Source organism: Neopsephotus bourkii, unplaced genomic scaffold (assembly GCF_033783945.1).
Source record: "Neopsephotus bourkii isolate Nb327-2 ecotype Australia unplaced genomic scaffold, CSIRO-AGI_Nbou_v1 NB_1792, whole genome shotgun sequence".
Lineage (NCBI taxonomy): Eukaryota > Metazoa > Chordata > Aves > Psittaciformes > Psittacidae > Neopsephotus > Neopsephotus bourkii.
The window spans coordinates 1,394,585-1,419,269 of NW_026902266.1; positions in this window are offsets into that span (position 1 = coordinate 1,394,585).

Genomic DNA, 24,685 nt, shown 5'->3' on the forward strand with positions numbered 1-24,685 from the left:
GGGCGGGCACGCCGCGCGGGGGGCTCGCCCTGCCCGGCTGAGGGGAGCGGTGAGCGGTGAGCGGTGAGCAGGGACCAGAGACCAGATACCGCCGTGTGTCACCCCGGCGGCGAGCACCCCGCTGTGGGAACCCCGGGTACGCCCTTCGCCGTTCTCATCGGTGCCAGGAGCGGAAGGAGGCGGAGGAGAAGGCCCAGCCTGCGGCCCAGAGACAGGGCTGTGTAACGGGGAGAGCAGCCTTGCTCCATCCCGTTCCAGGTGGAAGCAGAGGGGCAGTAAATGTCTTTGTCAATTTTCACGGGCCCCAGTGCCAGGATAGGGCAGATCCTGATTCTCCAGCCACATCGATCATCACAAGCCAAGAGCTGAGCTACCGGCACAGCTGGGCTGGGTTTAGAGCTGATGGGAGTTTGACTTCAGTGACTTATTTTTCAGCGAAACTCTTATTTATTGGCTTTTTAAATTACTTTAAAAGTCATAGAGAACTTTCTAAGTTTGAAAATCAAGGTATAAGGGATTAAGGAATGCTTTGCAGCGTACCGTGTTTCTTCCTGTGCATGAGTAATGCATGAGTAATGCACAGGACTAAAGAACCAGGTTAATAAGTGTAAATTCTCAATAGCACTTTCTGTGATGCCCCAACACTAAGAAGATTAAGAGCTCCCCCCACCAAAAAGAAAAAACAAAACAAAAAAACAAAAAAACAAAAAAACAAAAACAAAAAACCAACCCCAAAACAAAACCCCAAGCCTCACACTCTTAACAACAGCTCAATGCCATTTACCCTTACTCTGTCACTGATTTATCAGCTTCCCCCTGAAACCAACCAGCATAATACCACCGATTTCTGAGAGGCCAGACCAGCTCCTCCGCACAGCACCCTGGCAGGCTGTTCTTAAAACCCATGTAACAAGATCACTTGGAAGGGAGATTTTAAAATCCAGCTAGCAGCTAAGTAATGTTAATTGCTGTCAAGTCTGCCACACAGTTATTGAGGTTTGTAACTTTGACTCGGGAGGGTTAGACTGGAAACCGATTTACTAGGAAGGTGAGGCAAATTATTGCAGGTTCCTGAGATGGCATTCTCCTGATCAGGCTTTGTGAGTCTCTCCAGTGAATGCTTCAGAGTCACTGTGATTTTGGGTGAGGTATTTACAGTTGCCATTAATAGATTAACAAGATAATAACATGCATCCTGTCTGAGAACCCCTTTCTTTTCGTTTCTTGTCCAAGGGTTCATTTTTACTCCTTTATTTGCCAGAAGGCTTGAGCCTTTGCTTTATTATGAGAAGATGAGCTCATGTTTGAGTTGTACTTCACCAAGTGGAAAGAAAAAGTACTAATTTCTTTCATTTTCAATAAGGGCTGGGATCTTAAATTAATTAAGCCTCATTGTCCACTTCTGATAGTCAAGGGAGTTGTGAGGAGGGGAGAAGAACGCTATTTAAAAAAAAAAAAAAAGAAGAAAAGAAAAGAAAAAGGCAACAAAAAGGAATTCCATATCTCCAAGATGTTCACATTTTATCATACTGCTGGTCAGGCCCTGGCAAAATGCCAGCTGCTGGAGGGATACTTCTAATATGAGCGTGCATCACCATAAATAAAAAAATGAATGTGCTATGGGTCCCACCACTTATGTCTTCCAGACTGAGTAATAACTGCCTGCTGGTTAGGCTCATTAACAGTAAAAACAGTACCTGATCGGCTTTGTTTTCATCTCACTGAGCTGCAGTTGGGGCCACACTTTATATCCCCAGAGGCTGCGTTTTGGGAACTCCTACTGTGTAGAAAATGTATGGAAACTGAAATCTATGTATATAATCAGGCTGGATGGTAAGAGAGCTCAGGAAGGATATTTGTGCCTTTCAGTGATTAAAAAAAAGATATGGCAGCATTTCTAAGAGAGGGGACTCAGAGGGATTCCTTGAGGAAATTAGACATTGTTAAGAAATGGCTCCGAGTAAATAGACCGAAACCAAGACAGAGACAGCAAGTCTGAAATGGAAAATTGTGAACCGGGGGCAAGTTATACCACCAACCTCACTGCACTCTGCCAAGAGAGCTTCTACAATAGCATGGAGACAAGCTTCTTACCTGGGAGCGGGAGCCCCAGGGACGGACACTGCCTGAGTTTTTGCTCATTAGTGTACATGGTGGCATTTTGATTCAAAAGGTTGATCTTAAATCACGTGCAGGAGTGTCCCTGTGACATCTGTGGAGGGAAATACTGTGCCATCCTCTAACCCTTCTGTCAGCCTGCTCTATTACTCAAAAGACTAGTGAACAAAATTGCTTCTTTTATTTAGCTAGCTCCCTCCCATATCCCTTATGTGTCTTCAGCACTATTTCATCTTATTTTACTGACAAAATGCTATTGTCAGCATTGCGCTGTAATTGCAGAGTACATTGTGATCTTAGGCATGGGTCTTGCAAGTGGCTCTGCCTGGGTGGGCTCTGAAACCCACACAGGGCCAACTTGACTTTGGCAGGGGTAGTCTTGTTTCATGAGCTCAGTTTTCATTTTTATTTTTCTATTTTCCTAGCTCTCATGGTTCGAATAGGAAAATTGAGTGTAGCCTCATGGACCATAAAGCAAAGGATGAACAAGAAAAGCTTTCGGGGTTGATTCTGTTTATTTTGTTATCTTATGAACATTTGGTCAATGGGATAATTTTTCAGGGTTCAGTCTGAGTGCTGAGAAGTGGAAAATTATGTCTTCTGCCCTGACACATATCAACAAACTTATTGTGTTCTGCCACAGTTTACGTTGTGTGAGGCAGAAAAAAGCCCAGCTTGAATTTCAGGTTTTTACCATCCTTGTGCATTCCTCATTTGAGCCAACCTATTTGAGAAGGCTGGCCTCTGTCCTGATGGAAGGGCTCATTAGGTTCAGCACCCAGTGCTGGTAAGAGAGAGTGTTGCACATTTTGAAAGGTGTATTTGAGAGGAGGATCACTTGCTGATTATAAGTAATAATGAGAAGATGCTGCTGTCAGGGTTTTCTTCTGAAAGGAGCAGATTTTAAGGCATCTTGCCAGGGTTTTTGCTTTTCACTTTTCTGAAACCAAAATTGAAACACTCATTTTCTCCCCAGATAGTGCATTGCCTGGAAAATGCTTCACATGCTCTCATGGTGCTGCACTTGACTCTTACCACAAATTCTGAAGGCAGGAGTTTGCATTTTCAGGTGTGCACATCTCTGTATATCACTAAATATGCTCTTGTGTGCTGAAATCACCCGATTTTTGCTCCCTGCCTTTTCTTCCTTTCTTCCTTCTTTTCTTCCTTTCTTCCTTTCCTCATCTCTTCTTTTCTTCATTTCCCTCTTTCTGTCTCTCTCTTCCTTCCACTTTTCCTTACTCTACACCCTTTTCACTCTTTCTCTTTTTCTCTCTTTCCCCTTCTTTCAAAAAGCATGCTAATGATTTAGGGGAAATTTCCCATGAGGGTTTCTCTTCCTTTTGTTAAAAGAAGAGACCAATCCCCCCATTTGTTTGCATGTCTGTGTTTCTTCCCTTGACCATCTTTTCCTCCTGATTCTCTTCTTTCCTGTATTTTCTTCTACTTTGTCCCATCTCCTCGTAGGAATTTGCTTCTTCCTCTGTCATCTTCCCCTCTTGTATTCCTGCAGCATAAACTTCCTCACGTGTTTGTTACTTGGATTTCATAAGGGGGCTGTCCTACATGCTAAAGTAAAATCTGTATATAATTTTTACAAAGCTGCAGCCTCATTCTGAAAAGGCCTGATCCATTTCTTGCCAAAGGCAAAGGAGATCTGACTTCAGACAGATAAGATTCGACTCTAGAATACCAAGAACGTTTTTGAAGGTGATTGGTAGTGGATAATGAAGATACCCAAGACTCACCAGATATACTCAGCACCAGGCAGAGTTGGGTCTTTCCTTCTGTATTGCTGCAGGAAAAGTTACAGTGCTGTTAAATGTCACAGCTGGTTGATGTATAACCTTGGGGCTTGACACCACACTCTTCATTGACTGCAAGGGCTCCCTGCCTTGATGAGCCTGTTTGGTTTTGGAGCTCTGTTATCACAGAACCACAGAACAGCTGAAGCTGGAAGGGACTTCCAGAGGTCATCCTGTCCAAACCCTCTGCTCAAGCAGGGCCACCTACTTCAGCTGGTTGCTCAGGACTATGTCCAGACAGCTGTTTCATTATTGTCAGTGCTACTCACAGGACATAAAATAGAGAAGCCCTTGCTGAACTGGGTCCTAACAGAGCACACTGCAAGTGGTCCTAGTAGAACACAGCTGTATTACTGTTCCCATCTTAGCAAAGAGGAACGTCACATTTGTGTGTCATGCATTTTGGCAAATAACTGCCGAAGACTTCACATTGGACTACATGGACCTTTGGCTAGAACCAGCAGAGAGTGTTGCATTTATTTTGGTGAACGGTCATCATTACTTCTAGAGGTTTGACCTCAAAAATATTCAGGTTTGGATAGAAAATGGTGAAAGAAATAGAGCTCAGCTATCCTGAATGTGAAGATAAAGCAGAGAAACTTGACCCCTAATGCTGAGTGTTTTATGTTTTCTGTTGCAGTGCAGGACTGTTCAGGGTGTGTTCACAGTGGAGCATTAAGTCCTAGGTGCAATAAAATTTAAACTGAAGCTAGAAAGTAAAAGTGGACATAACACCAAAATTGCTTAATTCTGCCAATAGTTAAAAGGAACAGCTAGTGCTAGAAGCTGCTGAGTGCTTCACATTGTTATCTACTTATTAAAAATATATAAAAAGAAAGGTGAATATGAAACCCCAGAATAATATAAAAAAACCCTTATTCTTTTTCTTCCAATTCCAGGTTTTCCTATCAGTGTCATAAAGGGCTTACAGGATGTTGAATATTCAGTCAGCTCAGAATACTTTTGAGCAGAACGTCTGGCTGGGGACACCTTTGTTTGTAAATTCAGGCTCTCAATTTTCATATGTAAATCTTTGTTTTCTGTTTTACCACCCACATAATATTCTTAAAGTACTTTTTGATCTTTGTCTTTATTGTCTTTGGCTAATGATAATACTGAACTCTCCTTGTGTTAGAAGGTTTTTTATAAAACACAAAAGTTAAAGATTGCTACAAACGTATTAAAAAAATTCACTTTTTTGTACAAAAATGTCCTTTTTCTTCCTTGACCTTTTGTTTTCACTGTATTCATTGTAAATGTAGTATTTTTTAACGTTTATGTATGAGGACTAACATAAAACTGAGGACCTTATTCTTCTCCCACTGAATCCAGTGGCAAATCATCTCCAAATTCCAGTAAAACTAGAATGGATGGGCTTTTACAGTTTGGGTATGAAAAAACAAACAACTTTCTGACAAATCTCAAAACCTGAAAACAAGTCTGAAAGCAATTTGGCAGAACAGGATGCCTTATGATTTTCCCGAAGGAATGTTTGTAACTAATGATTCACCAGCTCATTGCAGTATCTCTACTGCTCATGAAAACCTGTTCCCCACACCAGCCTGGAAGCTGCACCAGGCAGTTTTGGGAAGAGGGTTTTCTTTGGGTTTGAGTTGTGAATGTACAGCTCAGCTCTCCAGGTAGGCAGCACCTAAGAGGAAATGCAGCATTTTCTGTGTAATATGTAACAAGCATCATGGCTCACCTCTTCTCCTCTTTGCAGGCAGATGCGGCCGTCCTGGTACCAAGATCACAGGGAATGTTTATCTGGAAAGGGTCCCTCGGTTTGCCTCCTTTTTAATTCTCCCCTTTTAAAAGCTGGTGTTTCCAATAACTGAGTTGAAAGGCTGAGACAGATTTTCATTTTTAATAACTGAGCTTCAGGTTCCCTGGGGAAAAAATGTCCTCCACTGGAGACAAGAAGGTCTTGTGTCACCCAAATTCTTTACTTATTAAAGAGATAGATGAGATCCTCTTACAAAACTGCAGTAAAGTCTTCCCTTAAATCTGGAGAGGTGTTTGATGTTTCTCTCTCACAATATCTGGTTCATTTTTATGGCCCCCTCGTGAAAATCCCTCAGGTCACCCACTGCCAGGACTGACAGAGCTGCAGAGGGCAGAGAAATCAGGAGGTGATACCGACATTTCAGCTCTGCCAGAGGCACAATGCTGCAGTGGAAGCCACTCACTTGACCTATGCTTCAGGTTTTACAGGTGTATGGTATGGACAATACTGTGGCGGAAAGCATACTGAGTTGCTTCAAAAAGTGCCAGCAGGTGGCAAGTAGTATTTTTGTCCATTCTGTTAAAGGGATGCTATCTTCCTCCAGACTCCCGTCCTTCCTCCCTGCCCCATGCTGAGGGCATACAGAAGCAGAGCACACTGACATGTGGGAAACTCAGAATATGAAACTCTCTGGACCAGTTTTCATTATTTGCTTCCAATTATTTAAATGATCTATTTCTGTGAAAAGAAAAATTGGAGGCTTGCTCACTGCAAATGAAGCAGTCTGGAACAAAAAACCCAGTAAAGTGCAAGAGTTGTATCCTCTTGTCTTATGAGAGACAAACACAATGGCTTTAAAAAAATTCCATGGAAAAAGCAATCTGCAATTGAATAAATAGCACACTTTGTGTCAAAGAACCACTTTATTGGAAAGTATCAAACCCTGAATGGCCATCTTTTCAAATATCCGTGTCTGCTTTGGGTACAGGAGTCCTGCCTGAGCATTGCCACACATCTTAAAATCTTGCCTAGAACTTCAGGTTAGAGGGAAGTTAGGAGGAAAATACTGGAGAAACCAAAATAGGGAGGTTGAAAGCTGATCAGGTACCTACAAACTTGGGCAATTAAAGCTTTAATGAAGGTTTCACATAGACGGCAGGCTAACTGCTGATTTCAGAGGAATAGCAGAAGGGGAAGGAGGGCAAAGAAGCCAGGTCGAGCAGAGCCAGGCAGCTGGCTGAAAGCTGTGGGTCCCCCCTGTTAGTGGCTGTAACGCTTGGGGCACTGGGGAGCTGTAAGGCAATGGTCAGGCAGTGCCCTGCCTCTCTGTGTTTATGACTTGGGGTTGGCTTGTTCCCCCTTGGGGAAGTAACCTGCTTTCACCACTGTCACTGCACAGTCTCCAACCTGACCTGACTCATTGCTGCCCTTCCCAGAGGACTACTAGCCAGAAGGACTATTTCTGATTAAATCTGCTTTCATAGTTTTTTCTTCCTTTCCTTCTCTTTCATTATAGTTTCCTGCTAATTTTTCTTTCCCATATCTCTACTTCGTGTTTGCTGATCCTGTCTCCCCTCTTGTCTTTTCTTCATCTCATTTCTTTTGCTGTTCCACCTGTCCTTTTGCTTTCTAACACCTGGTCTCATTTTTCATTTCTCTTTCTTTTACTCTCTCCTGCCAAGGAAAGGTACCACTGACTCTGGCCCCCAGCACCACAGTGGAGAGTTACTAGTGTTACTAGCTGTAGCTGCTAGCTGTAATTGGTGCTTTCTGTTGTCAAAGGACTTAACAAATAGTATTGTTATGATAACAGAGGAAAGCAGACAAACCTGTGTCTGACCTACTTTACTGACAGAAAAGCTGAGATAGCTACACCTCACTTGCTTGCCTAATGACTTTAAGTATCCAGTCCAAGATGCTCGCTGGCCCCCCAGAATCACAGGGTGGGTTTGACAATGGTGTTATTTCTATGTGTGTATTCCTTCAACACCTATTACTTCAGGGTCTCACGCTAGCTGATATGTTTGCCCAGGGACATCTGGCAGCACTGGCATGACCAGTCCTTTGCTGAAGGCTGAGAAGAGATGTTCAAAACCAGGCGGCACTGGAATCACCCCTTTCTCAGACACAAGCAGCGGCACCTTTACAGAGCTGGCTTGGTGGCCTGCAGATCCAAACTGCTGAGTCACACTATTGTGTTTTGGACTTTTTGTAAAGCACGAGACTATTTTCGAGGGGTAATCACAATGGAGGGATATGGCAGCTCCCGTGCAGGGCCCCCCGGGGACCACCCGGTCCCTGCAGAGCAGCACTCACCTTTGTGTGGTGTGGGGCTCAAGGAAGCCCATACAGCCCTGCGCCAGAATAAGCAGCTTGCTTCAATATTTCCTTTCAATTCACTTCAGCCACTTAGGGAAGGGGTGGATTACAATATAGGAGAAAGGTTACTTCTCCTGCCTTTTTGTGTATCGCTGTGCTGCGATAGCAATTTTTGAAAGGGTATTTGCCTCCACATGCACACATAGGCTGTGTGTTAGGTGATTCTCTCAGAGCTCTCAATCCCCCTTCCTAAGCTTCTACTGAAATCAGCAGATTTCTGCATGCAAGCTCCAATCCTTATTAATTTCTCATGTTTTACTGCAGATAGCACTTGGAAAGTGGGGAAAATTTTGGAAGTCTCTCTGAAGAATTACAAGTAAATCCAATAGTTAAGTGAAAGTAAAAGTAGATCAGGCATGAGCAGAAGGCAGAACAAAGGAGTGAGGGATAGCTTGAAATGAATAGGGGATCCTAGGCAAATCACCTTGCCTGGCTGAGGACTCATGTTTTCTATTACTAAAATATAGAAACAGTTTTAAGCATCACCTTTATAACTCTTTGAGATCTGAAGAGAAAGCATATTAAAGAAGTGAAAAGGATTATTACACACTATAGGGAAGGTAACTTCTCTTAATATGAAATCCAGCTCTGGATTATATGCATGTTTACCTCAGTTTTATGCCCACATCACACTACTAGCTTAAGGGAATTTAATATTAAGCTATGCTTACTGAAGAATGGAGGTCATGGGCTTAGGTTTTATCAATAAATTCCATGCTATAATAATGTCTCAGTTTATCCATTTCAGAACAAACTGTCTCTCCTCAACCTGTAAAATCTTTATGCAAACAGAAACATTGCCTAAATTCCAGCAGGATGTGAGTTTCTAAGTGTAAACAGTCTAACAGCAGTTGTTGCAGCCTGCATCTATCTTTTGGTAATTTTCTCTCAAAGTCTAGTGTTTTCTTCAGTGTGTCCCAGATTTAGGAGTATCCTAAAAGTGATTCTGCATGTATTTAATGTATTAAAATAACAAAATAAACGTAACACAGCCATGCTGATCCACTTGCATAGTGTATTTCTACTAGTATGAAAGCTTACAAAAGATAAATTTGAAGCTCTTGTATTTGACTATGCATGAAAAGTAGATAACTAGAAGATAACTGGAAGTTAGGTAACTACTAGAAATTAACTACTAGATAAGACAGATAGCTCTGTTTTGCTGAGTACTTACAGAAGAAATCTAACTAGGCAACCTACTGGAATGAGAATAATATGATCTTTGACATTGAGCACACCTACCTGCATGTTAAACAGAATACTCCTCAATGTGGAAAAGAGGGAATTTGAGGAAGAAAGTGCCACTGGAAAATTTCAACTAAAAATCACCTCGACTGAAAACTGAAAAATTGGAATTGGAACATTTCAGTTAAAAATCACTTGTAGCTATTGTCAGATGACATTGTATACAAAGAACAATGGCTAATTGTCCTTGCATTATTTTGTTATGAATGCCTCTCTGCCATCCAGCACTCACAGGACTGAGGGAGGACTGTCACCAGTCCTGCACAGAGAGAAGGGGGTTTGAGGAGAAAGTGCCCTCCAGCATGAGTCAGGGGGCTTGAAAGGCCCTCAAGGGAAACTAAAGAAACAGACATCCCAGTTCATGGGTTGAAGGTGGATTGGTATGTGCCTGGTAGAAGCCTTCTAACCATAAGAAACATGCTTACATGAGGGATAAACAGGATTTGTAAAAACAAACAGAACTACAGGCAGGCACATTAAGCCAAATTTATCCCTAGTAAACTCTGCCTGGTTTACACTGCAGGGGTGAGTTTGGCTCAGTGCGTGACCTTATCTAAGGCTGGAGCTGTGATATCTAATATGTAGGGGTATTAACACTGTATGTACTTGGAGCCTTTCTCTTATAAACGGATCGGCAGATAAATTCAGTCTAGCATAGAGAAGTCAGGATTCCCTGGATTCATGTACGTGCTGTGTGGCACAACCTATATATAGAAAGTAAATCTAGGCGGCAGGGCGGTGGGGGCAGGGGAGGCTTTGGCCCCGATCCATTACACCTGGCCTTTCTCGCTCACTATCAATGTTTCATGTTGTTTTCCTCCAGTGTCTCCCGCGGTCTTTGTTCCTCTCAGGCCAGCGCTGACCAGCAGCCTCCCAGCCAGGCGAGCAGCGAGCCCCGGCTGCCAGAAGCCTCCCTTTTGCTGCTCTTGCAACTTCTAATGAGCCGTCAATCAACGGCCTTGTTTCTTCGAAGCTTATCTCGGGACTGCGGAGAGGGGCCAGGACTAGGGATAATGTGCAAGCTGGAGGAAAAGACACCAGCAGCATATTTAACGTGCTTTTTCAGTTTTACAACCAGGATTTGTCTCCAAATTATTGTCACGTTTGGGCTCTCACCATAAAAAGACTCACTCGGGATTAAAGCATATAAACAAACTGGTACTTCAGTATGAAGGAAGAGCAGTAATCTCTACGCCTTATCAAAGCCATCAGATAAACAGGACAAATTACTTTGCGTCAGACTGGCTGGCATGTCACCCTTTTGGGCAGAAAGACAGGATGTTCATTTCTAGAGATGAGTCAAAAGTGGAACCATATTGCTAGCCTACAAAACCTTAGGAGGGTTGATTACAAAGCATGATCTAGTTCTCCTTTGTGTATGTCTTTACTGTGTTCATAACTCAGCTTTGTTACAGACCCATGAGGAAAAGTGAAAGAGACTGAAGAGAGCTACAGTGAGCTGTGAGGCAGATGAACCCAGAGCTGCTGTTTGAGGCACAGGGTCCCTGGTTTGGTTCAGAGACTCTTCAGCTGAGGTTTGCAAGGCAGAGTCTCACTGGCAGAGCCTGGCCACTCTTTTCTGCAAGGAGACGAGACACACTGAAGGCATCACTAGAACAGCTCACCTGAACTAAGGTGGCACTGCACACATGTGGAGTTATTTCACTTGAAACGCAAAAACCTGAAGGGACCTTCCCACTAATTCATTCAAATTCTGAAGCAAGCCCCTCTTTGTATCCTACTTGGTGATACCTTTTTAACCTTTTTCAGTACTGTCCCTGAGAGAGGTGACTGAGAATTAAACTGAAGGCCCACCAATTAATGCTGGTTAACCACGAGGCTTTGTTTTATATCTAGATGAAGATGCATGTGCACTTTAATTTCAGAATAAAATGAGAAAAAAAAAAGCATATTTCAGAACAGCTGAAGAAGACAAGTGAGAACTTTTTTACAAGTTGCTGTAGCAGAATCAAGTTGTGGGTTTTGTTGGGGTTTCTTCTGGGGGAGAGGGAGGTATTTTACTTAATATCTTATTTTCCTGAAAGAGTTTTAACATAATAAACATTTTCAACCTCTGAATCCAGACTAACCCTAATTCTCTATTACTTTGACCTTGTAGGACAAATCTTAGAAACCCTCCTGCCCCATCCCATCTCCCTGTAGCATGTCTGTCTCCCCAGCTCCTCTGTGCAATGATGAAATGCTCCACATTTTACAATGGCAAGAAACTGATGCTCAGGGAAGTCTGTGTCAGGCAAGGGACCATGCAGGCAGCTGGCACCGCTCATCCTTCACCGCCCTTTACACCTTTACAAAGTCAGCTGCCATTCCAGTCCGGCAGCATTTTCTACCCACTTCAGATGTTTTTGTGCACCAGGATTAAATGCCAGATAGTCTTATAAACAGCTGAACCACATTGTCGATTTAAACAATTCGTTGTGAGCCTCAAGATGTCTAGTGGTTTCTGGCACGCCTAGCTCATGGACCAAAATATTATTTCTAACCATGGTGATGGACGAGAAAAGCTTGAAAGCAAGAGTCTCAGTACGGAAATGCGAGAAGTCAGGTAGATTACTCCTACATACTTATTACTTTTTAAAAACATGTGTTTTTAACACAGACTCTTGCCTTTTGTGGCTTGGTTCATGATTGCCAGGTATTCGGTGTTGGTAGTACTGATACTCCCTCATACAACCACAGCAAAAACATACTGGTAGCAAAGCTGGTGCTGTGATTCAACTAGAACACTAGGAGATGGCCAGAAAGGAGGTAGAAGGAGACAGGAAGGTTGGGATAGGGAGATTATGCGATCAAGTGGGTGTGCAGTAGTACATGAACACAAAGCGTTACAACTGAGTCTGTGTTATGTATAATCTAAACAAGGCTGACTGGGGACCCAGGCTTAGAAAGGCTGGAAATTTTGGGAAACTTGTTCCATTTTTCTCATATGTGCCTTTGTTCAACATGCACCCCACTTGCAGGTGTCCTGGAAGGAGCATGAACAAGGGCTTTGCACAGCCTGGCCGACAGCAGGGGGTGGTGGCTTTCAAACGCTCTCCATCAGGGGCAGGCTCCTGTTACACCATGGCTAACATACAGACTCTGCAGGAGCTGTGAAGCAGATGAGCAGGACCAGGATTCAAGGATGCCACTTTGTTTCTTGACGGTTCCTTGGTGAGAGGGTTAAACACCAGCCATGACACACGAGGCCTGCAGCTGCCTCTTCTTCCAGCCTTGCTTTTGAGTGAAACTGGTTACAGCTTTCCTGGTTTGTGCCTTGCCCTAATAAGTTGGTTACCATGTCAAGCATGTGCCTGATGATCCTGTTACTTGTGTCCAAGTGGATGACTACTCTTAGGGAATAACTCAGGGGTTGTGAATCCCCGTTGTCCATAGGTAAATAACTAAGTCATAAGGACTTAGGCTCCACACATGCCCCAGCCTTCCCAATTGCCCTCAGTATTCCCCTATTCAGCACCCCAGCTGCTGTAAATCTCATTCCAGAAATCAGCTGTTCCAGGGTGTTGGCCATCTAATTGAGGCTCAGAAACCCAAAAGCAAATGCCTATAAAGCAGCTGTGGGGATGTTTGGCAAAACCAAGCCTTATTTTATCTGGCCTTTGGTGTATTAAAATGCTTTGGGGGGCGCCCCCCCCCCGCTTATATATAGTAGCTGCTTTTAGATAGCATAACAATACCTTCCTATGCAGATAAAAGCCAGGCTATGTTTTTAGCACTGTTATAGCTGATGCCAGTCTGCCCTTTTTTATCCTACAAAGCTCTGTAGGATTTGAACACAGTTGAAAGCCGTATGATCTACTGTGTTGCTGACCCTGTCTGACCTAGCAGTCTGGTGTAAAACTAACTGCATGCTCCCCCACACATGCTAGCCATGAGCAGGACAATGCAGCCTTTCCAGGTGATTCTGGCTAAATCCCTCTGAAACCCCCTCCCTACAACCTGTCTTGCAGGTCATGTGGATGCAACAGTGGCAGGTCCTGACTCTTAATAATTGATTGTGTACAGGCACCAGAGGGGTCATTCAGCTGCTGGGCCTTGTGTGCGTTCCCAGCAGCTGTTCCCTATTTCCAGCAAAGCAAAGGAATTTTCTGTGGGCAAAGCATGGCCTTTGGGCTGCCAGTCAGAGCACCCTTTTTTAGGTGAAATCCGAGACTTTCTGGGACTACAATGGAAAATCTCTTTATCTAACATCATATCTAATTAGTTTATCACATAATTCCTACTAGTCCAGACTCTCTGACCATTTGTATATTTAGAAACCCCAGATGTGGCCTGCCAGCTGTGCTGCACAGATCTGGCTGCTGCTCACTGGGTCTCAGTACAGTGATACCAGTCATTGCTGTTCTCTGAGATGCTCTGAGGTGAGCATAAGAGTGAAGTGCATCTGCCAGATCATAAGCAGCCAACAGCAGCCCTAAGAGCAGGCTTTGAACAGTTTGGTTTGTATTCTCAGGGTCAAGGAGAGTAAATCCTTCAGCACAGCTTTGCAGATAGAGGGTCCTCATGTTTTTAAAACAGAAAACACTGTATTCTAAACCTACAGAACATCACTGCCCCAGAGCTCAGGTGTGGGCCCCAAGGTCCCAAAACCTGAGAGGGAAAGAGACCTGGAGTTTAATTGCTAAATCGTGTTTAATTAATCATCAAATATTGTTTAATTGCCAAATCAATTTAAATGGTGCAAGCCTCTCCCAATGTGCTTTTCTAAAACTGTGCTTATGGTTGCTACTGATACAGATTTCCTTATCAAAAGGGTAGGATCAAGAACCCCACTTAGGGTAAACACATGTCAACTACTGAGACCTTTCTCTGTGGTTAGAGGAGAGCATGTCTTATTTAAGAGAAAAGAGAGAGAGAGGCTGTCTGAATGGCAGGTAGCACGCTGCAGCCCCACGTGAATTATTGAAGTGGAATCTGGAATGCACACCACTGCGACAGGGACTTCTTGAGACCATGTCTCGCCGGAAGAACTGACTCTTACCAAAGAGGTAATGGAGAAGTTGCGGGCCAAAACCTCTGTAGTCTCGGCCTGAGGTGGAGCAGAAACGCCAGGGTCAGAAGGGGCACCCCTCATAGCACAAAGTATATGTGATTTGAAAACTAGGCACTGGTCCAGGGACTAAGCACAAGCTCGCAAAGGGATTGCAGTGATGCCAAGGGCAGCCAGAAGCTTCCTCCTGAAGAAAGGATGCTAGGATTTCTGAAACAGTGTTGCCACAGTATATGAGAGGCTCTAGAAATCTTTTACTCACTCCAGCATTGAACATCCCTGAGCAGATCTGGCTGACATCATATTAGAAATACTTCTATTCTTTGGCACTGCAACTTTAAAAGGTACAGACAGCAGCACAACATCACCAGTGTCACAGTCCAGAGACATACAGCTACACTGGCTGACAGATTCTTCAGGTAATTAGTGACATTGCTACTGTGCTGGCACAGTGTAGGGGGATGTTTCTTCACGCTACTGTGGGCATTGCCTCTGTGGTGTGCTGATCTCCAAGGTGGAGATACTCATCTCAAGGAGGAACTTCAAGAGAAATTTGTGGTGTGCGAGGTTTCCTTTTTGTTCAAGAAAACAGTGGATGCCTTTGTAAGCACCCTCTTCCGCACATGCTGTCCTTCAGCAGCCATGCTCAGCAGCCTAGATTCTGAGCTGAACACAGGGGAGTTTGCCTCTCACACCCAGAGCACAACCCTGCTTGCCAACTTTCAGAAGCTGTGGTTGAAACGTACTGATTTCAGAACCAAAGAACAAAACTCTTTTCACCTATCTCATCCTGAGAAGGGTCTTTGATCCAGCAGGGGTAGAAAACCAGGAGGAAAGTAGTCCCAGAAAGGCCACAGAAATGGTACTTTATCATCTAATTGTTTTGTTAGAGCTAGTGCAAATGGTTTGTCAGAATACAAAGGGAACAGGACAGAGGAGAAGGATGACCTGGGATGTCTCTGTATGAAAGTGCTTGAAATTTTTGTCTAATATTGTGTCTTCCTGTGGAAAGATCTGATTCTCCATCTTTTCTCCACGTCTTTCCCCAAAATACTTCCAAACATTTCAGCAAAAATAATTCCCATGACAGCTTCTGCAAAAGTTTTGCTGAAAGCTAGTTATGCTTTTCTAACTATTGATCCAAATTAGATGGCAAGTATTACCACTGAGATAAAGGTTTAAATCCCAGTAGAGCAGCATTCTGTCAAATTTATTTAATGCTGACAGTCGACTCACTACTTGTGTTCTGTAGAATTTATTCATTGAGACAGAATATGTTTCAAAGCCTTTCAAAGGCATAGGAGTAGATCACAAGACATTGCCAAGTTCAATCTGTTAGCAGGAGTATACGTTGCAAACTTCGCAGCTCTCTAATCAGATGCCATGGGAATTAGAATAATCTTTCTTGCTAATTTTATAAAGGGATAGTATTTTTGCTAATAAAGTTTTGAAGTTTTGTATGTACAAATTTGAACCGTGCTACATACTCCTTTTTAAACCCAGTTTTCCAACAGTGACTTCAGACAGACACAAAGAGCCAGAAATATTATAGAGGCCCAGACTGCTGCCTCTTGGGAACAGAGAAGAGTTTAATGGTATGGAGGAAAGTGTCAATATAGCTACAGTTGTAGGGAGAGAGAATGGTTTATTTAGTTGCTTCTCAATGACCTTTCTTAGGTGTTTCTAGGATGCTCATCACATTAGTATCTGAGCTCCATCTCAACTGTCTGGATGTTAGTAACAGAAAACTGCTATTTGATCTCACTCCTTTATCTAATCTCATCTATCAAGAGTATGCTCAGCAGCTGGGTACCTGAGCACCTCAGAGAAATTACATGAAGTCAACAACCTTCTCTGGCATCTCCTTTTTGTACTGGAAAAAAAAAAGCAGTGCTTACAAACGAGGAAATCCAGATCAGTACTGTGTTACTCAGCTACGTGCACCCACAGGGAACGTGCAGAGGACAAATAGGGGGAGCAGGCCTGTTGTGGATAAAAGAAGCTCCACTTTCTGTGGAAGTCTTCCAACAGCCACATCATAACCACTCATTAATTATAACCCAGTTGATACAGAATGCGGCATGTTCGATGTTCAGCACAAATGTTTTAAGATGTTTAACAGATGGTCAAAAGTGAACTACAGGTAAAATGTTGGTCCCAGACTACTCAGATAGCAGCAGAGCTGGAGCTGCAGTCCTTGGGCATGGATCCAGGACAATAAATTCTCTGCACTGGACCTGGGGTATCCCAGCAAGGAAGGTTTTATGCCTCAGTGGACTCCCTCAACCCACAGATCCAGTATGCTGGACAACTGCTTGTCAGGAGGAGGTCACCTCCTCACATCCCCTGCCTTCCACACATATGTTAACAAGACTTGTATTGTGTATGTTTTACCAGCACAGCCCCTTTCCACAAAACCCCACTGTATCTGCTCTCTGCTCACGGACCAGGGACTGTGAAGGTGGATGAAATGCACCCGGAAATACCCAGCTTGGCAGCTGAACAAGCTTCAAGGCTGTTTGTGGGCAGAAAACCAGTAGGGATCCCAGGGCTTCAGAGTTCCAGCACCAGGTCTGACAAGGATGGCTTTTAGCAGTGGTGCTGGCTCAAACGGCCCTCACACCCTCTGCCCTTCCCAGCCTGTGCCACCCTCTCCTTGGTTTGCGATCATGGCTATTTGTGGTGTTGGATGGTGACCCAGCTTGGAGATAAGAACAGGCAGCTTGGGCTGCTCTCTCCTACCAGAGAATAATATTTGCCAATTTTTGCTGTAGTTTAATGCTTAAATATAAGGCCATACACTGATGAGGCTGCTTGTCTCAGCTGCTGTTTCTGAAGCTTCTGCTACGTGGCCTGCTGACAATAAGTCATTTGCGATGTAAATTCTCATAATTTCTGTGCTTCAAATTCATTTTAAGTTCTGCTGTGATAAATGTTGGCCTCCCAAGGAATAACAGAACCCTTGATTTATGCTCTTACAATTACCTCTGTTAAGTAGTCACAGCACTTAAAAAAAGAGATCTTAGAGTGGCCAAAGGCTATTTTGTGCACCTCCAGGTCCACAGTTCAAATGCCACATAAAGTTTAATTGCTTTCCTGATGCAGGCTGATCAGTTCTGCTCTGTGCTGCCTCGCTTGTTGTCAGTGCCAGCTGAGAGGGGCTGGAGCCTGTGCCACATTATCTCCAGTCAGGCTGAGCGAATGGTGCCTGCAATTAATAAGGGATCATATGCTTAACTTCTATAAATAAATGAAAGGGACAGAGTCATCCCTGGGAGCCTCATCACCTTTTAGGCACTCATGCATACCATAAGTGCACTGGGCCAGCACAACAGCTCAAGAACAAAATGAGCAATTAATTAAACAAATGTACAGTAACAGAGGTAACAGAGTAGCTATCTTTACAGTGGGAAAGCTTCCCAGAGCCATCTCACTTGACCAAAGCCTGGACTAAGCCAACAAGGCACAAAGGAAATGAGGAAAGAAGAGCTAAGCAAGTTTTAGAAAGATCAGAGGTTGTGACTGAAAACCAGGAATACCTAGGCCTGTCCTCAGGGTACAGACACATTAAACCATCAAAGGCTGTGAAACTTCCAGCACAGAGACACTCTGCTGCCCACTGCCAGCATGGAGTAACCTGAGACTGGCCCTGGGAGGAGGAAAAGCAGCCACCTCACATTAATATTGGGCTATGCTGGGTGACAGCTTGTCGGGTGAGCACCATGCAGCTGGTGTTGGTGCTTTTCAGTTCATAGCCAAGTTCATCATGTTGTAAACTGATGTTTCCTTGTCTTCATTTACACCAACAAGTTGGTGGAAGTATTGGGGGTTTACACTGTGGTCATGGTTAGTTTTCTGCTAAAAAGAGGGATAGTTACACTGATGGGCCTTACTCTGTACCTCAGGTGCAGTATATTGTGTCAGACAAGCCCTACAGCAAAGCGGTGTAGCTGAGCAAAGTTTGGACCAGGACATAGAAATGTCCTAGAGAAGTATTAGGAGGTCCCACCGTATAACTGTAAGAGCTTCTTCTTCCTTTAAAACAAAGACAGCCAGGTATCATTTACTGAGAACTGGTGCTAGTAGCTTCAGAAAATCATCGAATGTCTCAGAGCTCAAAATGAAGTGGGAGAAAACATCCCCTGTGTCTTGTAGCCTGAGATGAATAACAGCATCGATTTGGGGAAAAATGTTCCAGTACCAGCGCCAACAATGTCCAGGTCCCTCCAACATTCTAAGTTTGGCAGAAGAAAAGACTCATCTTTGAAGCCATGTGGCTACAAGTGATATGATTGAGTAGTCCAGGACTGCTGAGCACATGTCGAGTAGGTGTCCATTAAAAGTTACTGATAACTGTTTTTTGAAACACCATGGAAAACACTGATTATAAGTGAATGTGTTGCAAACAAGCACTGGCCAGCAGCTCTAGTGCAAGAGCATTACCTGAAGTGCTAAAATGGTCTGTGGATTTAACTTCTGACCAGCTCACATGTGAACGTAGAACACATGTATGTTTTTGTGCATATGTAACCTCAAATAGAGATGCAAAACTAAGGAAGTGTGGGATGAAAGAAATACTCCCTAAAAGTATCTGGTAGGAAAAATTAAATACCTGATCAAAGGGTGCAAAGCTCACTTCAGCTGGCAATAGGTGGATTAATAGCCAGTCTTACAGGGAAACACCGATTAGAATAACTGGGAACAGATACAAGAGCCAGAATAAGAGTTTTTTAGTCTGCACTCATGTAAGTATAATTCGACAGTGAAGTACTCAACTTCATTAGAACAGATCAAGGTTTACAAAGCTGTGACTTGGTGTACTGTCAGTCCCTAGGCATGATATTAATGAAAGAAATTTTTCTTTGATTCCATAATAATGCAAATCTTTGTTGCAGAGCTGGAGAAAGTGATTGGGCCGTATCTCCCATGGTGGGATGTAACCAGTGATACAAGTGGAACACATCTCCCTCTCCAATACAGGACATAAACCAGACAGACCAGAAACGTGCATACACACTGCAATGGTCACATATCAAAATAAAAATGTTTTGGTTTCAGATTCACAAGAATATTACAGTTTCCTTGGAAAAAAATCTCTGTGTTATCTCCCTCTCCTATTTTTCCGTTGATGAACTAAACCCTGATTTTGATTAGCTCTTTCTCTTACGGCAGTGACTAAGAATTTTAAAATGGTTGTATCTTCTTCATACCTTCAGCTAATGCCTATGCTCCATCAGGTACAGCATGTTTGGTTGGCTGCGTATGCCATATCTAACTGTGCCACCTTGTCAGGAGGGAAGCCTGCCTAGGAACAAGGGGATGTGTTATACCACTCTCAGCTGCCTCTTGTTCTGATAGAAGAAACTAAGCTCACCCCAACAAAATAACATACAAAACAGAGGAAGCATGCCATTACTGTGATCTTCTCTGTAGTTAACAGCATTTTGACTAATCCTGGTAAATTCACAGCAAATGATACTGCTGCTGCCCTTTATCTCAGGCTTATGAAGGGAACATGTGGCTCTGATTTACCTTTTCCCCACACAAATTACTGCATGGGGGAGTAGCAAGGGAAATAGGAGGCTAGACATAAAAATTACCAAGCAGTCTTTGCTATGTCTAAAGAAGCCCTCTAAGGGAAAAATTATAAGAATGGCAGAAAAATTGAGCAAGAAGGTTGCAATGTTATGTTAGGTACATGCAAACGCAAGAAAATGTTAGGGCAGGTCCTTAGCTGCTGTAAGCAGCTGTAGCTTCATTAAATAAATGGGGCCAGGTTGATTTACACTGTAGGGGATCTGTTATGGTGTTCAGTACCATTATATTTTCTAATGAGCAGTTTTCACTGCTATTAATTCAGCTGGTATTAATAATTTAGCTTTTGGACTGGCCAAAGTAAGCTATTTTAATCACCAAGAATAAGATTCCAAATTGCCATCTGAAGTTGTCTTTTGAGCCTCTGAAAGGTACTTCTGAGGACTGCCCTGACAAAATGCCTGAAGGCAGATCTGCATGTCTGCTTGAAAGGCCTGTCTAGACTAGGAAAATGAGCAGCTCTTACAATGTGCTAATGGGTACATATTAGTTAACACATTTTAAATAGCAGGAGAAGATACTAGCTTAGGGTATAGTACCTTGTACACTGAGCTAGGTTAAAGCCTTGCCTTGGACAAGGAGAAATCATTCTCCATCTTGCCTTCATTGCCACTATTACATGCCCAGCTCTACAGTCCTGCTTAAATTGATGTCCTGCTTTAAACTGATACTCTCGGCACCCTTTCTGTTCACTAAGCCAGCAGAAAATCTATCACAAAAAAAAAAATTGATAGATTTGTGGTAGTTTAGTGAGTTGGATCAGGTGATGGAAGGGTGCAAACAAGTGCCAGAACCACGTATATGGCAGGAAGATGCCTGGGAGACAGGATGGGAAGGAACAGAAAATGTCCACCTTCCTTCAGCAGTTAAATGGCTCACTGTAACTGCTAAAACTAGTCTCTATGCTGTCATCTGTGCTGGGCCTAGCAGGGAGGCATCTAGGTGATTGTGTGGGTAGATGACCACTTCAGTTTCACGCCAGCCATCAAGACATGTATAGAGATTCTGGCTGCCTCAGAAACTGTGCTGGAAATGAAGCTTTACTATCAGGCTTAATCCCCTCTTCTGATGAACAGTTTTCTGATACTTTGTCAAAAGACACTTTGCCCTTAAAACTCGAGTGTCTTCATAGTTGGCTTCAGTCACTTCCACTCTGTGGTGCACTTGCCTTTGGCCCCACTCAACCCATGTCATCCCACTGCAGGGCACTTCAGCCCATGTCCAGCTGCTTGAACCCCCCTCCCACTCCCTTCCATATGGTCTGTTGTATTTCTTCCCTTTCTTCTGCACTCCCTAAACTCAGTCTCTCCTGCTTCTGCACTCTTTGTTAGCTTAATGATTTTCTCCTCTGCCTCCTGGGTACAAACCTCTCATCCTGCATCCAAACTTACTCAGTTTGGGCCTTATTCACCTATTTCAGATCACTGTCCCTCCTCCAGGAGCTCAGATTCGTTGAGCCCCTGGCTCATACGCTGTTGACACAGCTGTCTGTAGAAGTATCTTTCCTTCACATGGATAAAAACTGATCGAGATTTGGCCCTCGGTGAATTTTTGTAAGGCATGTGCCTTTTTTTCATTATGGTAAGTGTGTTTGTTCTTCTCCTTCTGGATATGACAGGAGCTTGCTTACTTGGAGAGTGCTGTGTTATATGAGGGTGTCCCTGTTCATTTTAGCCTCAGTATCTGTACCCAACCCTTCTTTGCAATAGGCAGAGAAGGAGGGGGTGAAACACCTAGCCTGGGGCGCAGGCTGTTAGTTCAATATAAAGAGATTTAAGTAGGAGCAATGGGAGAAGGAAACAGGCTGAATATCAGGAAAAGCTCCTGCCAGTGAGACGTGTTTGGCTGTGAAATCTTCTCCCAGGGGAAAGAGGTCAAAGCCTCATTGTTTGGAAGTAGAGCTGGTCAAAACTGTTTTTGGAGCAGCAGCAGTGGGAGTGGTGGAGGTAGGGAGAAGAGCAGCAGCTGTGCCTGGCGGAGCGGCAGATACCGGAGGGGAAGTGGCTGGATGCACAGCCAGAAGAAGCAGGAGGAGCAGGGCAGGCTGAAGGAGTGGTGCACACACCAGCTCGAGGGACACACAAAAGGGGCAACAGAGGCACAGTGGGGAGCAGCAGACAAAAGCAGGACAGAAAGCAGAGGGGAAAAGAAGCAGGAGCAGTAGCAGCACAGGACAGGAAAGAATGGTGGGAAATGCTTAGAGAAGCACTGCAAGGAGCAAGCGTGCGGGGATGAATGACAATTGCAAGGTCTCGTTTCATTTTTGTGAACTCAGTGGCCTTGGCTAAGCAAAGAAGACACTGAAGGACAAAGACATCAGGTTTGTTGATGACATTATTTGAACAGATCTCCATCCTAACACACATTCTGCAGTTCTCTTATCCTGCCTCAGGATGAAATCCAGGCGTTTTGATGCATCCCTTGACAAAACCAGGAACAGGCAGACTTGAAAAGCCATCTGCCCAGTGTTTCACGGCGGTACCTTAGAACATGAAGGAAAAGACACAGGCAACACCTTGACATTTTTCATCTTCTTGATGGTATTTGCTTGATGATATGAGCTGAACGAGACTGACAGTGTTAATATTGCACTGTTGTTCGTTGGCTACTGGTTTTTGTTCTGAAATTCCACATGTTCAGTGACATTTCATTCCTCTCACTGGAGTGAGTTTCCCACCAAGCAAATCCTATTATTACATAAATTAGCTGAGGTTTTGCAGCCATCCCTACCACATACTCCATTAAAACTCACCATTAGATGCATGGTAAAGCTGTTCAGTATTGCAGAGAAGAAAATCCCCACTCAATTTCTTTCACCATAATATTATTCTTGTCTCCTCTCTACATCAGGCTACTAATTTAATTGTCTGCTGGGTAGTTGCTGTGTAGATCTACAAAGTTAAAAGCAACATGCCCCAGTTTTGGCTGGTCTGCTAAAAACTTCATGTGCTTAACTTTACCTTAAGAGAGATCAGGAGAACAGTGAAAAAACACAGGATCTCCCTAATACCAGGAGACTGACATGTTGCACAGCTAGAGCTGCACTGGAGTCCTGATGGAATTTACCCAAGGTCCCAATCCAGGCCATATTTCCGCCGTCCTGCTCCAAAGTCTTATTTTTAATTCTTACAAATCTTTTCAAATGCCAATCCACAGTGAATATTGCACGCTCAGTACAAGACTTGCCAACTTAATTTGAAGAAATTGCTGATAATGACCACATCAATTGCCTTCTCATTCTGCTCTTTGTCTTCATTGTTAATCCTTTCTCAGAAACCAAACCCTACTTGGATTACTAATGACAGTCTCTTTGTTCGCCTTATTTTTTTGTTTTTCTTAATTGCCTTTAGAAAGCTATTTTAAAAGAATATTCATGACAGAAGTACAAGTTGGCAGAAATGCCATTAAAAGGAAAAGTCGTCTGTAATCTTATCTCTGGTGCAGTGACCAGGAGTTACATTCACGGTAGTGTAACTAAGCTGCCAGTTCCAAGGCTAAAACAGTTTTGTGGTAGTTCCACACAAATGGAACCAATCTAATATAAATCTGTTGAAGCTACTGGTGTTTTTTCACTCCACATTCACAGCAACCGAGATCAGGATCTGATGCCTTAGGATGCTTTCAGCATTCACAGAAGGAGTTTGAAATTAAACAGGTAACCTGGTTTTGTTAAATTTAAAGTTTGTTTTCTCTCTGAGAAGTGAATGAATCAGAGCCTTGAAATGAGATGCTTCTTGTTGCCTCTACCTCAATTCAGATCAGCTGAATCACACTGAGTAGGCACTGTCTGAATGCAAAATGACTCGGTCTCTCTTAGTTCCCAGTGGAACAATTTCACAGCTAGTAGTAAGAGGTAATCTCAACAAAAAGCCCAAGTACGAGACATTAGGGTTACGTTTCCCTCTCTACTTTCTGCATGTCAGGGCAGGGCAATCTTGGTGTAGCAGGGCAGCCTATTAGGGTAACGCTGGGTACAAAGATCCTTTACCCACCAAACCATCGTTTGACATGGCTGGTACTTTAACCAAAGACAACAGTGCCCCTCGGCGATGTGATCGTGGTGTAGCATAGGGCTGAATCTCTGCTCGGTTTCCTACATTTACGATGCTGCCGGTTCAGAGCAAGAACTCAAAGTTCGGTAAGGAGTGCAGCCTTTGTGCCAGGAATGTGTAATATACTTTGTTCCAGAAGTGTCCAGACAGGGTAGGCCAGGGGTATCAAGAAAGGCAAGAAGGGACGGTTCAAGGCAGCTAAGAGCTGCATGAAGAAACAGATTCCACTCTGTCTGTCCCTGCAGGGACTAAACTGGATCCCAAATCTGGGATGCATCCTGCAAAGGAACTGAACACTTACAGTAGCCAAAGCCAGTCTGGGCTTTGAACATAAAATGCGTTACAAGATGCTCAAGAACCACCAAAATTTGTAGAACTGGTTTCTTGTTCAGGGTATGAGATCAGTTAGTCGCACCTGTGTTTACCCTCTGTGGTTCAGCTTCTTATCCACAATATAAGAAAATGATCATCTGGCCTCCTACATGCCATACAGAAAAGTTCAAAGTTCATTAACTACAGGTTGAAAATGAGGATACTATGAACCCAGTGAATGCTGGGAAGACATAAACAGTAATTCTATATTGAAAGCAGAGCTTATATGGTTTGCACAGTAAAACATGCAGAGGGGTTTATATGTGAAGAAGTGGAGAAAGGTAACTAATAAATAACTACCATCTCATGTGCACTAGATGGGGTCTCTGGGCTTTAGAAAAAGCACAGTATGGTTATGAATGTAATGACGGTCATCATATAT